Source organism: Acromyrmex echinatior, chromosome 19, assembly GCF_024713525.1.
Source record: "Acromyrmex echinatior isolate Ae372 chromosome 19, ASM2471352v2, whole genome shotgun sequence".
Taxonomy (NCBI): Eukaryota; Metazoa; Arthropoda; class Insecta; order Hymenoptera; family Formicidae; genus Acromyrmex; species Acromyrmex echinatior.
This window is the reverse complement of record NC_141870.1, coordinates 5,995,260-6,009,665: the sequence shown is the minus strand read 5'-3', so window position 1 is coordinate 6,009,665 and position 14,406 is coordinate 5,995,260.

The following is a 14,406-nucleotide window of genomic DNA, read 5'->3' as shown; positions in this document are numbered from 1 at the left end:
ATTTTATATACATATATATATATATATATATATATATATATATATATATATATATACTAAAAACCTTACTATATCTTAATAAATATTTTCTTTGAATATATTTGTAAATAAACATTTACTGAATGTTAACATATACTTATTAGAAAAACCATTAACTTGATTCAACTATCATTTTTTTTTCATTAAGTATTTATTTACTAGTAAACAAATAAATGTTTAAAAGTAGTTTAAAAAATATTTATTAGAGTACAATAAATTTTCTTTCAGTGTATAACATACATTATATATATATATAATATATATATATATATATATATATATACATAAAATTCACTGGCATATATATTATATATTAATTCAACGCATTCGTATTAACTGATCTTGCTTTAATAAATTCAGTTTAAATATTAATCGCAATGATATTTAATATAACAATATATGTACCATACAGTATTACATTTAATATAACGCAATTTGATCGGTTTTTATTGATGTCAAGTTTTCTTTAATCAAAAGTATATATAAAATTTGCAAATTAATTGCATATAGCTACTCCGAACGAGATACGTTTAAAAGTACACACTCGAAAACGAGGGGAATTTATTTTATTATTAATACGACGCGCGCGCGATAAGCAGCGCGGTAGCGTGTCACCTGATTATTTAGCTTACATAATTGGACTGTTATCGATGCTGTCATTAATAATGAATAAGCGCGATATGAGTAATAGCCAAACGCATTACGTCATTGACATTTTGCAGCAAGTGGTTCGCGATCGTTCTCGAATTAATTCGCCCAGGAACATACACGAGCTTTCGCATCCAACCGAATATTCCCGTAGCTTTACTTCGTACCAAGCACCACATAATGCAAATGCGCGTAAAGCAGGACTCGATGGTTCGAGTTCATCGTCATGCATGTTATAATTTCATCAGCGTATATACCGACGAACGATTTCAAACGACCAAACAATAGTCTGGATATTTACTTCAACAACAATTCAATATTTGGATTATTTTTATCGAAAATGGATAGAATGCTACTTTAGGAAGGGTATCAATTCTTTTCTCGTACGTTTAAAATACGTTGTTATTCAAAATTTATGTAGGTATAGATTGTTTTCAATATTCATGATGATCTAAAAAGAGAAAAGCTTAACAATATATTTATTATAGATATAAGATATTTATTATTATATAAAATTCCAATACGTATTACATAGAGTGGATGTTTGCTTACAAGAATTTCTACCAATATTATAGATGCTTTTAAAGCTTTAAAATATGCTTTTGTACCTTTGTATATTGTTTTAATATCGAGCATCGCCTTAAGGAGAGACTAACGGAAACGTATAAGCTGGCATTCGGACTTCACATGAAAGAAGCATTCAAGACGTACTGAAACAAGAGCAGACTTTCGCGGCATGCAATATTAAATCGTATTGTTGTTGCGCATTGTTGGTGAACTTCGCCATTTAATACGCTCTTCTATAGCCGATACATAGACACGATGCGACGATTGGCTGGAACGACTGGATACGTAGTCGGGTGGATATTGCATCTGCAGCTGACGGCATAGATTTACATTTGTTGCGTCCCATGCGAGATGTTTGCTCTCATAATAAATTTTTGCGAGTATCGTTCGTTACGATATAGCTGCAGCTGCTATTGCAAACAATCGGCCACGATTGTCTGCATTTTGACGAACTCCCGTTGCACGTGGCAGTTGGATGAGCGTATACATTTGCCCGTCGATGATCCACACGAGAATCTATAGTCCAACTGATCTCATGGCAGATGTTACCGCTATTATTCTTTCTTTATACGCCACTTTTACTTTGTCCGCAACGCTGAATACCGTTTGTGCGCGGATGCATAAATCTCCTTATTAAAGCGAATTGAATATAATTTTAAGAGAAATCTTCTCTTAGAGTTAATGAAGATGGATGTCGATGGATTCTTCAACAAAAATAACAGTTAAAATTTTTAATAATATAGAATATAAGTTTCAGGTGATTTGAAAATATGAAAGATGTTATTTTACGTTAATTTAAATTAATGTTTGTAAATATTAATGGGTAGGTATAAGGAATAATGTCAAAGCAGTCAAAGCGATGTGTCCCACTAAAGATTAACAATTTTTAAATCTCTGCAATAACTAAATCATATGTAAAATTTATAATTATGTAATTATACAAGGAACGTTATGTAGAATTACGAAAAATTCTTAATTGAGCAATTCTTAATTGTATAATAATCCGTTTAAAAAATCTGTGAAATATCATTGTATTAATCAAACTCAACACTCATAAGTTCTGACGTAACGTTGTGACTTTGATATCCCAGTTCCTCACTTCCACATGTCACGCCTTAAAATTTTTCACAATGCTGTCCTCGCAGTTCTGCAACGATTAGAATAAAAAAAAATTAAAATGGGACAGCTGCAAAACTTATGCAAATCCAACGAAATTATCGAGCGTCGAATTTCGTTTAGTTTTGTTTAATTCCACGTAACGGTCGACGTAATGTGACTCGAGGAACACCGGAAATTTATTGGATTGTGGATAACGCCGCTTTACGGCGATACAATTTTCAATAAATTTTCTCATTTGTGTCGAACGGAAAAGCACAGAAGTGGATCCTTCGTGATTTCTTCCTCCGAAAGAGGAGAGACATTTCTCGCATTTTTTTCTAGATGAAGAGCTACGGTTTAATTTAATCTTCATAAAATTTGAATCCAGGTTGAAATCGCGGTTTATGATAATAGCTGCGCACGATTCTTTTCTTGACAGACGGATATCTGACATAGCAAAATTTTTCATCTCGTTTTTGCAGCAAGTCTACTACGCTTATTTCACAAATGAGAAAAGTGTCCAATAATCTCCCAAATTTATATCAAGATATCCATCTTCATGACTATTCGTAATTGATGAGGCTTAATTTTTCACGTTATGAAAATTAGGATAATTGCTATCTTTAACATTGATTAATTATTACCATTCCATACTTCAAAAGTGACAGAACTAAAAAAATTAAGTTTTTCAGCAAAGGGGAAAAACTATTTCTCAATATAACAAAAAATTGACTAATTAAATAGTTGAAATAATGTCGAAAAAATATACTTCTAGAAAAACAATCAAATGTCATTTCTGTAATTTTCATTTCATAATTCTTTAAAAAATACTACTCTTTTTGTTGTGACAATTTTGATATCCTACAAAATTAAGCAAATTTAAAATATTTCAAAAGTGATATAATTCAAAATAGCAACATTTTATATTCACTTTGATAAACTAAAATAACTAAATTCAAAATAAAACAATTCTTTTCAAACCTCGACCACTGAAATTGTCTTAACTCTAAATATTCTGCATATAAAACTCTCATTTTTATTTATAACATACACAATTCAAAATGTACCACTCTTGAAGAAGGTAATCCTTTGAGAACCTTAAGAACGACACAAATGTTATTTGATGGATAGACTGTGAAGTTATAAATTAGTTTACTTTTGATGAGTAATCTTCATACCTAACTTATGATACATAATAATATGAAAATCGTATTGTTTTTTAATTATGTCATTTTTGACATAAGGAAACGATATTTTTACATATATAAATATGTTAAAAGAACAAATTAATTTTGACCACGAAATGTATATATTGACTCATATATTATATACGAGAAATGTATCTACCGTAAATGCCTCTACGTGAAACAAAGTCAATATACCTAGTTATGTAGGTTAATGTACAACTTATATAAGGAGGCTAGTAGTGGATAAATTCAGCGCATTGCGGAAAGCGCTTTTTTGAAAGTATAACGACGCAAGTGCCACAATGTTTACGTACGATTCATCACAGAGACGATAACGGGAAGTAAGGAATAAAAGAAGAGAGAAACGAATTCCACTTAGAATATATTTACCTATCGACTACAGTTTAGTCAGTTAATTTTCGGAGAACGGAGAAATATTAAGAATAGATAAGTAAAAATTAATTTATCAGTTCATACACGGAAAGAACGATTTTACTAAATTATTTAAAAATTTATATACTTCGTTTTTTTTATTTATATTATTTATATTATTTTTTTCTAATTTGTATTTATCTAAAAATTTAGATACTTAAGATAAATATAATTTTGTTGGATTATCAAAATAATTATGTAAGAAATTATATGCATGATAAGCAGTAATGTAAAAAATTTTGACATTCTAGCAATTTACTTGAACGTCCTACGTAATTATTTTGATAATCGAACAAAATTCTTTTTCAAATCTGTATCTAGCTAAATTTTTAGATACTTTCTACGGCAAAACCGTTGCCTTTGTGTAGAAATAAAATAAAAGAAATGGAACACAATTTATCACAATTCGATACCTAATAAAAATTAAAAACAAGAAAAACACTAGTTTGCGACATTGAGGTCTCAAAGTCGAATTTCGTAAAAATATATACAGAATGTTGAATATGTGATGATCTATGTATTTTCTAGTGGTATATATGTGAAATTGAGAAAAACAGTAAAATCAGTATGCCCCAGGGCAACGAGGAACCTAAATTTACTCCTGCAATAGAAATGTTTTCCTCATCCATGTCCCTCGCGATTCTCCATTTTCGGATATGCCTCCTTCATCTGGCAACCACGAGGTCTATCCCGAATATGTTTTAAATATGAAAAGTCACCAGAGAGCTCACGGCTATGCGATCGCCACCGAAACTCCAGCCTGTCGCGATGCTTCTTCCAATCCGCTTGCAGTCGAGGAAAATACGAAGTCCAAACGATAGTTTGAATTGCTAAAGGCACTTGCGACGGTTGTCAAGCGCGCGAACGCAACCTTATTATTATTCGGAATATAATAAGTCGGCTGTTGATACGGCCGCTGATTCTGGCTGAGATTTGCATGCAATCCAGACAACGTCATTCCGTGACGTTTATTTTTCTATGCCATTTGGAAGGCAGCTATCGGAAAGAATTTTCTACATTTTAAGTGGACTTTTACGAGCTTTACTTAGTTTTCTATCGCGTATAGATATGCGATGAGTTATGAGTTTTTTAATATGAGATTTCAAAGGAAATAACAAAGATAAAAATTGAATTCATATAAAATATAATTTTAGTTCTTGGTCTACAATTTGGATCCTTTTTGTTCAGCTCAAGTTTTTTTTACTGTTCTAGGTTTCAAAAAAAAGTAGAAAAAAATTCAGGCTTATCTTTCACGTTTTTATTTATCAAATAGATATTACAAGATATTTTATAATAAAAAGGGAAACCAGCGCCCTCTTTTATTTCAGAGAAATTTGAGAGTGAAATATTGTTTGTGCGAAAAAAGATCCAGATTGCAAACAAGAAGAATTGAATTAGAAAGAATTGATTTTCTCAATTAAGAAAAGAAAAGAAAAGAAAAGAAAGGAGAGAGGTATCTAAAAGTATAAGATCCATATAATATACAATATATATAAAATATTTCTAAATGTGAGATATAGTTTCCTGTCATGTATTTCCCGAAAAAAAATTACCTTCATATTCATAAAGCAATATATCACAGTAATACGCGGAAAGACCATAAAACTGACTCACTTTGTGTGTCCGACATCATAATGGAATTTAAATAAGCATGACGTGGTCACACGTCACGACGGTCATCTTAAGTTCTTGTTCGTGCGCGGTTATAGCGTGAAAAAGAAGAGCGCGGCATACGTATTGCCCGAACGTGCGGAATTAAAGAGTCGTTTCACTGCGGCCGCGTCCCGTCGCGCTGCTTCCATCGGTGCACCGCGTACACGGCGAGCTCGGCAAAGCGCTACAAGGCGCGTTACGAACAAACGAATGACCCGACTCTCGAGGAAACAAAGAGTTTGTACGTGCACTAAATACAACGGTGAGTCGCGTCGCCCCCGCGCCACCCCCGCGCCACCCCCGCCGTGGCCGCCGCAGGCGTTTTAAAGTGCCTTTCGCTCTTTCTTCTTACAGTCCTTACCTCCAGGAGGTCCTTACTCGCGCCGCTTGACAATTTTATCTCGCCGAGGGAGTCCCTCACACGAGTCCTTTCCTACGAGTCTCGAGGGCGGAGAAGAGCGACTGCAATGGCTCGTGAGAAGAAATATTCCCTCGTGCAGCTCGCCCGGACTCCCCTTCTTAATTAAAACACCGTCAGCCGGTCCAGCGCTCGCGGGCGAAATATGCTTCTAATTCCGATGCGACGTTACAAAGTCGACGGCATATTCCGCCGTCGAGTCGAATGAACGGCAGGCAACGAACGTCGTGCCATTTTCGCGCGATTCCGCAACGACGACGGTCCGGAATTATTCACGTCGAAAGTGTAAGGGCTTGAAAACCGTAGTGATCTTTTGCGACAAATGTCTCTTCCTTAAATGCTTTGTCTTTTAAATTTAGTAATTATAACTTTATGAATGTTCTTCGAGCTGATTAAATTATTTGTTATCTTATTATTTTTTTTATTATAACACATGCAAATGTACGCCGGGAAATTTAATATCTGTACCGATAAACTTGGTTATTTTATTCAAGGACTGCGAAAAAAAGATTAATTTTACTTTTTCTCTTTTTTCTGATACAATTAAAATCAAATAAAAGTAATATTTACCTTTCAACAATGGATCATATTTATTATCTGTATCAATTTGCAATACTATAAATTTTAATTTTTAATAATACACAATTTAATGGTAAAATTGCAACATGACTCCAGATTTTTATATTTTTATATCACTTTTAATATTTTCGTCTATCTAAACTCTTTTGAAAGGATCAACGTATAAAAATCCATGACAGCCGAGAGATCAAAAGCGCCTGAGTCTCAACGGTTAAGGGCGCTCAAATTTTAGCTGATGAAAAGTTTTTACGAGACGTGGGCAGTTGTATGCGGAGCAGAAGAGTGCCTTCGCACACTTGCTACAAATTGCTGGCAATTCGTATCTCGAGCGAGTTATATCTCTCCTTTTTCTCCATATCACCGCGAAAGAGGACGTATGCTTTTCCATGGCGAAATAGTAAAAAAGATACAGCATGAATGATTCGAGCACGCAATCAAATCATTTCCTTCGCGCCATGTTCGGAAGTTTATGCTTGCTAAACATTTCACAAAGCAAAAAATAATATTGGAGGAACGTATTACTGTGGAAACGTTATGAAACAGAATTTTATGGAACTGTTTTTTACAGAATCAAACATTACGATTTTCTGAAGCTTTGGAAAATAAATAATAATAATGAAAATTACATGATGCTGTATTACCTTTAATGTTTCAGCTCAAAATACAGCATACTATAAACTATAAATGAATAACGAGAAATATGCTACAACTATATAAATTGATGTAGACAAAAATATAAAGATTTATGTATTGCGCGGGTTTTTTCCGTATCCAGAACGGATATTTGCTCTGCAATAGAGATACAATTATATTAAACAAAGTTTTATGAGATTTATTTTATGTGCAATAACACACATGAAATATTTTTTTTCACATCATTTTATATAATTATAAATATGTGATTGTATTAAATGCTTTCTATATAAAGATTATGCGTTTCGCGGATTTTCTCCGTGTTCAGATCTATTCTTGGAATGCCAACGTTTCGTGAATGCAGTCCACTTCATCAAGACGAGGAGCAGCCTGATATCAATATCCGCTGAAACGCATAATCTTTATATAGAAAGCACCCATGGAAGCTTCAAGAATATTAGACAAAAATATTTTGTTTTTTATTGCAGATAAAATAAATCTTGTAAAATTTTTGTTTAATACAAAAAAATATTTCATGTTATTCCACATAAAATAAATCTCATAAAATGTTCTTTAATACAATCGTATCTCTATTGCAGAGCAAATATCCGGAAAACGATTGTCACAGTTAAGCGCGGTTATCCCGTAGAATAGAAGATACTCTTATGCCAGAAGGTAAAGCAACTGAAGAGCTATTCTTATAGAAACTGCAGTTTTCCACGAACAAAATAAAACATAATAGACATCGTACAATCTCATAAATCTCGAGCGCGAGCGATGTACTTCTGTTACTCACAACGATAACTTATTTTGAAAAATGCTATGAAAACTCGAATCTCGTAAAACTCGTCGCGATATACAGATACACAATCAGATATCTCCGTGCGTCGCGTTTGAAAGAAAATGACTGCATCCTAATCGAGAACACATCTTATTCGTAAAGAATCGTTCTTGAAGAACCGGGTCGTTAAAGCATCGTCAGCACGGAAGATGGTTAAAAAGCTCGGGACAAAATACGGCATACGTGTATCGCGTTTTACCGACTTCGTTTTCTTGCCAGTAGATCCGGAAAATCGACGTCCTTTCAACCTCGTACCTTCGTACTTGAAACCGTACCTTCTTCATTGAAGGATGTATACAGGAACACGAGGGAACACGTTGTAAAATAATGATCAATTGTGTACCCGATGTGATGACAGATAACGAGGCGCCGCATGGTTATACCAGTCCGTAACGACTCGCGGTTGTTCCTAACGAAAAGATCATTATATGCTGTGTGAAACGAGAAGAGTCTCCGCACAAAATACCAAACCTTTCTCGCACAGTTTCTTCTTTCATCTTCGCTCGGCTCGACTCGTCGTTACTTCCTTTGACTGTATTTCGCAAAATCAAAAAAGATTTCGCGCTCACACGCTCTGTGCTCAGTGTCCGTGCGCAAGCTCGTATTTCCATATCTACGAATAAAAATAATGAAATCAGCACCAAGCGAGTTTCAAAATATAGTCGCACATGGTATCGTTCACATTTAAAAAAATATAATGTTTATAAATATAATGTTTTCAAAATATTATCTATTTGAAATCGCTGCGCACGGTCTGGAATTGCACTGCTAGATTTATTTCAGGTTAGATTTATCTTTTATCTTAAGGAAAAACTTTCTTAAATACTCCGATTGTATAAGAAATATCATAAAAATTATTATTTTTTAACATTCTAATTTATTATCTTTACTATCGTGCGTTTGTAATATTAAATATAAAATAATAAAGTAACATTATATATATATATATATATAGAGAGAGAGAGAGAGAGAGAGAGAGAGAGAGAGAGGTCTCCTATTATGAGATACCGAGTTCATTTTGAGTAAATGCTAGAAGTCTATAGCCAAAATTTAAAAAAATAATAGGTCATTTTTGAAGGGAATTTAATAAGCTTTAAGATAACGTTACATAAAATTTAATTCAAATTCCATTTTTTTTTTTAAATTAAAGAAATGTAAAAAGTGAACAAATTGCAAAGTCAAAAAATTGTGCTCCTAATATGAGATGCCCCAAGAAATCGATGGCAAAACGCAAAGTATATCAGTATTGCAATTAAAAAACTTTATTTAATATTTCTAAAATACAAACAAACACAGCCAGCATGCGCGAAAAATGAGCATACAACAGATTATACCCAGAACATTTTCAAGTAGTTGAAATCGAGCATCGCAGATATAGGTATTCGATGTTCATTCCGATTGTCTTTTTTATTATTGTACAATAACATTTATACTCTAGCAGTGATTTTTAATATAACATAGGAGGGGTTATTTCATATTTGGAATACCCTGGGTATCTCATATTACGATTTCCACATCTTACGGTTTTACGATCATCAAATCTAACTTTTGTAATTAAACAATTCAATTTCTCCGTATACAAAACAATTATTCCGTATTTTTCTATTAGTACGACCTTACTCTATCACTACTGAAGAATTTATTGCCAAATATTTATTTATTAAATAATAAACAAGGTTTAAAAGCTCATCTCAATGAAACTTGAAGACATCTAAATTCTAAAATCTTGTTTTACAATGACTACAGGTATGACCTAATAATGAATTTTCTACTAAATAGTTTTCAACCCAAGAGCAATAAATTCATGGTGGCACCAATAGATAACGTTTATTAGTTTAGCAGAAACGCCGTTATCTCATATTAGGTGCCTATCTCATAATAGGGGACTTTCCTCTATAAACATAAAAAGTTGATATATATGTACATATAGTATACAAAATTACTTTAAAATATTAGATTTTTATAAACATTGAATAGGAAAATGATCAAACAATTGGAAAAATAAAAATTAAAAAATTCTTGTCAGTAACGAAGCTCATGTAAAAAAATAGCTTCATCCGATACAAAACGTAACAATGGCACGTTCTCCATAAACAAGCACGCTCCTGAATGCATATGCGTATGCACTTGCTCTAATTATTTGTAGCAGCGACAAAAGACCGATATTGACATTTTACATAAACTAATCAATTTCAGATTTTATTTGCACAGCATCAGCACTGCATGTAATATTATCGCCTAAGTCGTTAATTTTTTTCTTTCCTAATAAGAAAGTATTTAGTCATTAATTCGACTTATTAATTTAATACTTATTAATTATTAATATCTCTTAATATAATCAGTAAATAGTAAGTAGAATTATAAAAGTCAAATGAACATAGATACAGTCGAGGTTAATCATGCGGTGCTTTAACGAATACTCTTTTTGCAAGAACGCAAAACAGCAAGCAAACTGCAATCCTTCCATCGAGAGCTTCTGCTCGCTCAATTAATCGCACTTTTCTCCGAGTAATCACGTCTCTTTCCAAGATCGCGCTCGCGACTCGTACGAAAAAACTTCGCGTCCCGGAAATTACGCGGCAAGGCCAAGTTTTCAGGTCAAGCGTAGCTGTATTTTTTGCTCGTTTTAATCTGAACTTTACGATAAGGAGATTGCATTGAACGACCCGTTACCGCTACGGCCGAGAATGGCCTTTACTCTACAAGACGATTAAGGAGACTTCTTCACTCATCCTTTTTACGAATGCACATGTGCACACGAAATTAAATTAAATGTCGATAGAAAGCTATTCCTACTAACTGATTCTGACTAAAGACACGAGAATTTTATCGATGACATACAATTAATATCTTTATATCTAAATATTTTGTTGAACAATTTATTGTCAAATTCATATTTTAATTCTAATAATAAAATAATATAATTATCTAACTAATGTAAAATAATTATACCGCGTTTATGAGCATATAGTCTTAAATAATTTATGTAAAAGATAAGAAAATATATAGAGATGATTTATAAATAAATAGGAACATATCCTATTTCAAAGATTGAGACTAAAACTAGAATTCCAAACAGGAATATTGACGTCATAACCCGTTGAGATATCGTACAATTTTACAGAAAGTGTAAATACGACAACATTCAGACTGCATAGAAAAATACACGAGAAAATAGATTGGTTTGACAGGCAATACGTGGTCGTCGACCCTTTTGTTTTGAGATCGATATGTCGCTTCACAGCGTGTATGTATAACGCACCCTACGTCAAACAAGTTAGTTCCCTTAATTTTATCAACTGAATTGACATTCCCGGACCAATGTTTGCTGGAGACGGATGCACGTCACAATAAAATCAGACGATACTACGATGAAACGTTTGTCACCTAATCCATTCATTTGCTTATTTGTACTTATATCGTTTCATAGCCAGCAAGTTCATACCGGCTACCAAGGTATATATATTCTCTGTATAATCTCAATTTTTTCTACACTTTTCTCTCTAATTAATATTATTTTTAATTTATAAAAATCTTAATTGAATCCTTTGGCTTTGACAAAATTAAAATTTAAATGTCCAGCTTAAAAAAATATTGAAATTGAATTTGATCAATCCCTTCATTTGATTAAAATTTTAATCTTTTTTTTTTTTTCATTTTTATAACAGCAATATTTATTATACTTATATATTAGAGAAATATTTATTTTTCTTTAATGGCAAGAAATGTAAAAATAAATTATAGAGAAAAATATTGTATATACATGTATCGATTGAATATGAAAAATGCGTAAATGGATAAAACATAAAATATACTCGTATAACACACGCAGGTATAATATAAACTATGAGGTATTTGTTTGTATAATGTTATATAAAGAGAGATATATAGTTGGACTTTTCCATAATTTTGTACAGAAAAAAATTTTCCACGACGATCCCTTTCAGAGCTTTTCCACACCCTATCAGCCTGTCCTATTTCGAGAAAGTCATTGCCATCTATCAGACCAGAGCTTTCCTCTTGTCGAGCACAGTGCGCACGCGAGAGCTATTTTTCGCGGTTTTGCGAGCAGCAGAGAGAAGAGTAGTAGGAGTAGGTCGTGCGGTACGAGAAGATGACCCATTGTATCTCACATCTCTATGCCAACCCTCCTTGTCTGCATTGCAGTCGTGGCTGCGGATACCAAAAATAAAAATACGTTTTCTTTTCATTATGAGCTCGATTTAAAAGAATTCTTCCAATTTCTCATGATGACATCTTTTAACTTATTTTACTTGTGAAATAATAACTCTTCTGTCGCAAAATCTTCAAATTAGAGAAAAGAAAGGAAACATTTCTTTTTTTAATTTAATTTTATCGTAAATTTATTATATTAAATATTCTCATAGCTCGATTTAAAAATAATTTAAAATTGCTTTCAAACACATTTCATCACAAATTAATTGAGCGGTTATTAATTAAATGTTCAATAGCCTGAAATGGGGCAATTTTTTTTTAAGAGGAAATGCTGTGTGTGCGAGTGACATTTTTCTATGATATAGCACTGCCAAGCGGGAAAACTGCTGCGCTTATACCACGAAATGATGATCCATTGTACGTGCTTACCGTGGCTTCATTCCTTTCTTTCCTTCCTCCGCTCTATCTCTCTCTTTATCTTTCTCTCTCTCTCTCTCTCTCTCTCTCTCTCTCTCTCTCTCTTTCTATGTCTTTTCTATCTTATCATGTTCTCTCGGTAGCGTATACTACGAAATTGATACCTGATATCGAAAGGTTCTGCCTTCTGTAACATTTTCACTTACACGAGAAAGCTCCTCCTTGTATTTTCGCAACAAAGCGATGATGATGGAAAGACGGAAACGGAAATATTCCCATTGGTAAAAATATTCACATCTCTCAATAATATCGGAGTCCATCCGTTCCATTCGGTTTCTCTTGTCGGCTTCGACTATGTAGCTTCATAGATAGATCGATCTTTTTTGTAAAATGTTTTTAAACTTGAAAAGTAAAATCAAACTCTTTGTGCTTTTGTCGCAATTTGTGGATTTGATTTACAGATCTATTATGTAAGCATTGCACAGCTATCAATCGTTACTCACGATTAGTGTTGATAGTATTAATCGAAGCATGTACAGAAAGTTAAAATTTAAATAGATGATTTCATGATGCAGCAGCATTAATGCCACCACACGTTAAAGGTTAAATAATAGAGAATGTGGTCAATGACGAATTATTATTGGTAATATATATTCAGACATATATAATTATTATTTAGAAATGTTCCTCTGGTTTATTAAATTTCCACGCCTCGTGGAAATGCGTGTAACATCATAATAAAGTAAAATGTGTATAATACATTGATGAGTGAAACGTACACTCCGAATTTTAAGCATAATATTCAAATAACGTATTGTTGCGATAAATTTACTAATAATAGAGAGAAATATATATATGTATATAAAACCCAATAAAATTATATTAAAAGCAAATATTAAATATTATGGCAGTGACAATACGAACGTTAAGTTTACTTTTCATTAGTTTAATGATACCTATACAAGAGTAATTATATAATTACTATTGCATTTCAATTTTCAGAATTGGTTTGCTACAAACAAAAATTTTAATTGTTAATTATTATTCGTTAAAAATAATTGAAAGTAATGTATTAAATAAATTATACATTAAGTATAAAATTATTTGATTATATAACTATATGCTGCATATATATTTAAAAAATATTGGCTACAATTTACAACAATTGCATTTACCATTGCTTTTTTCTTAAGGACGTTATACGCGCGCTGTTGATTTACCGAACGAACATGAAGTAGTAATACCACGAAAGGTTAGATCGGATGGAAGTTTTATATCTCATCAAATACCCCATCACTTCGAACGCTCCTTATATCAAAATCGAACGACAGGCGACGATGTCGTTCACTATCGCCTGCGTATCGATCACGAAGAGCATCACATCGAGCTCTATCCAAACCATCGACTCCTTGGACCAGGTGCAGTAATTGAGAAACGACGCGGATCGCAAGATTTTTTAAACAATATGCAACTGAAGCGATTGCGAGACACGCAATGCCATTATCGGGCCCGTGTACGAAACCAATCGGATGACAGTGCGCTATCCACTTGTTACGGACTTGTTAGTATTGAATGGTCCTTCACTCGATTGATTGTGTATAAGTAACGCTGTATAACACTTTAATCGATCATTTATTCCAGTACCTTTACCATTGAATTAGATTGATTAAATATAATAAACATTTATTAAGTCCGTATACATGAAAACATAACAAGTA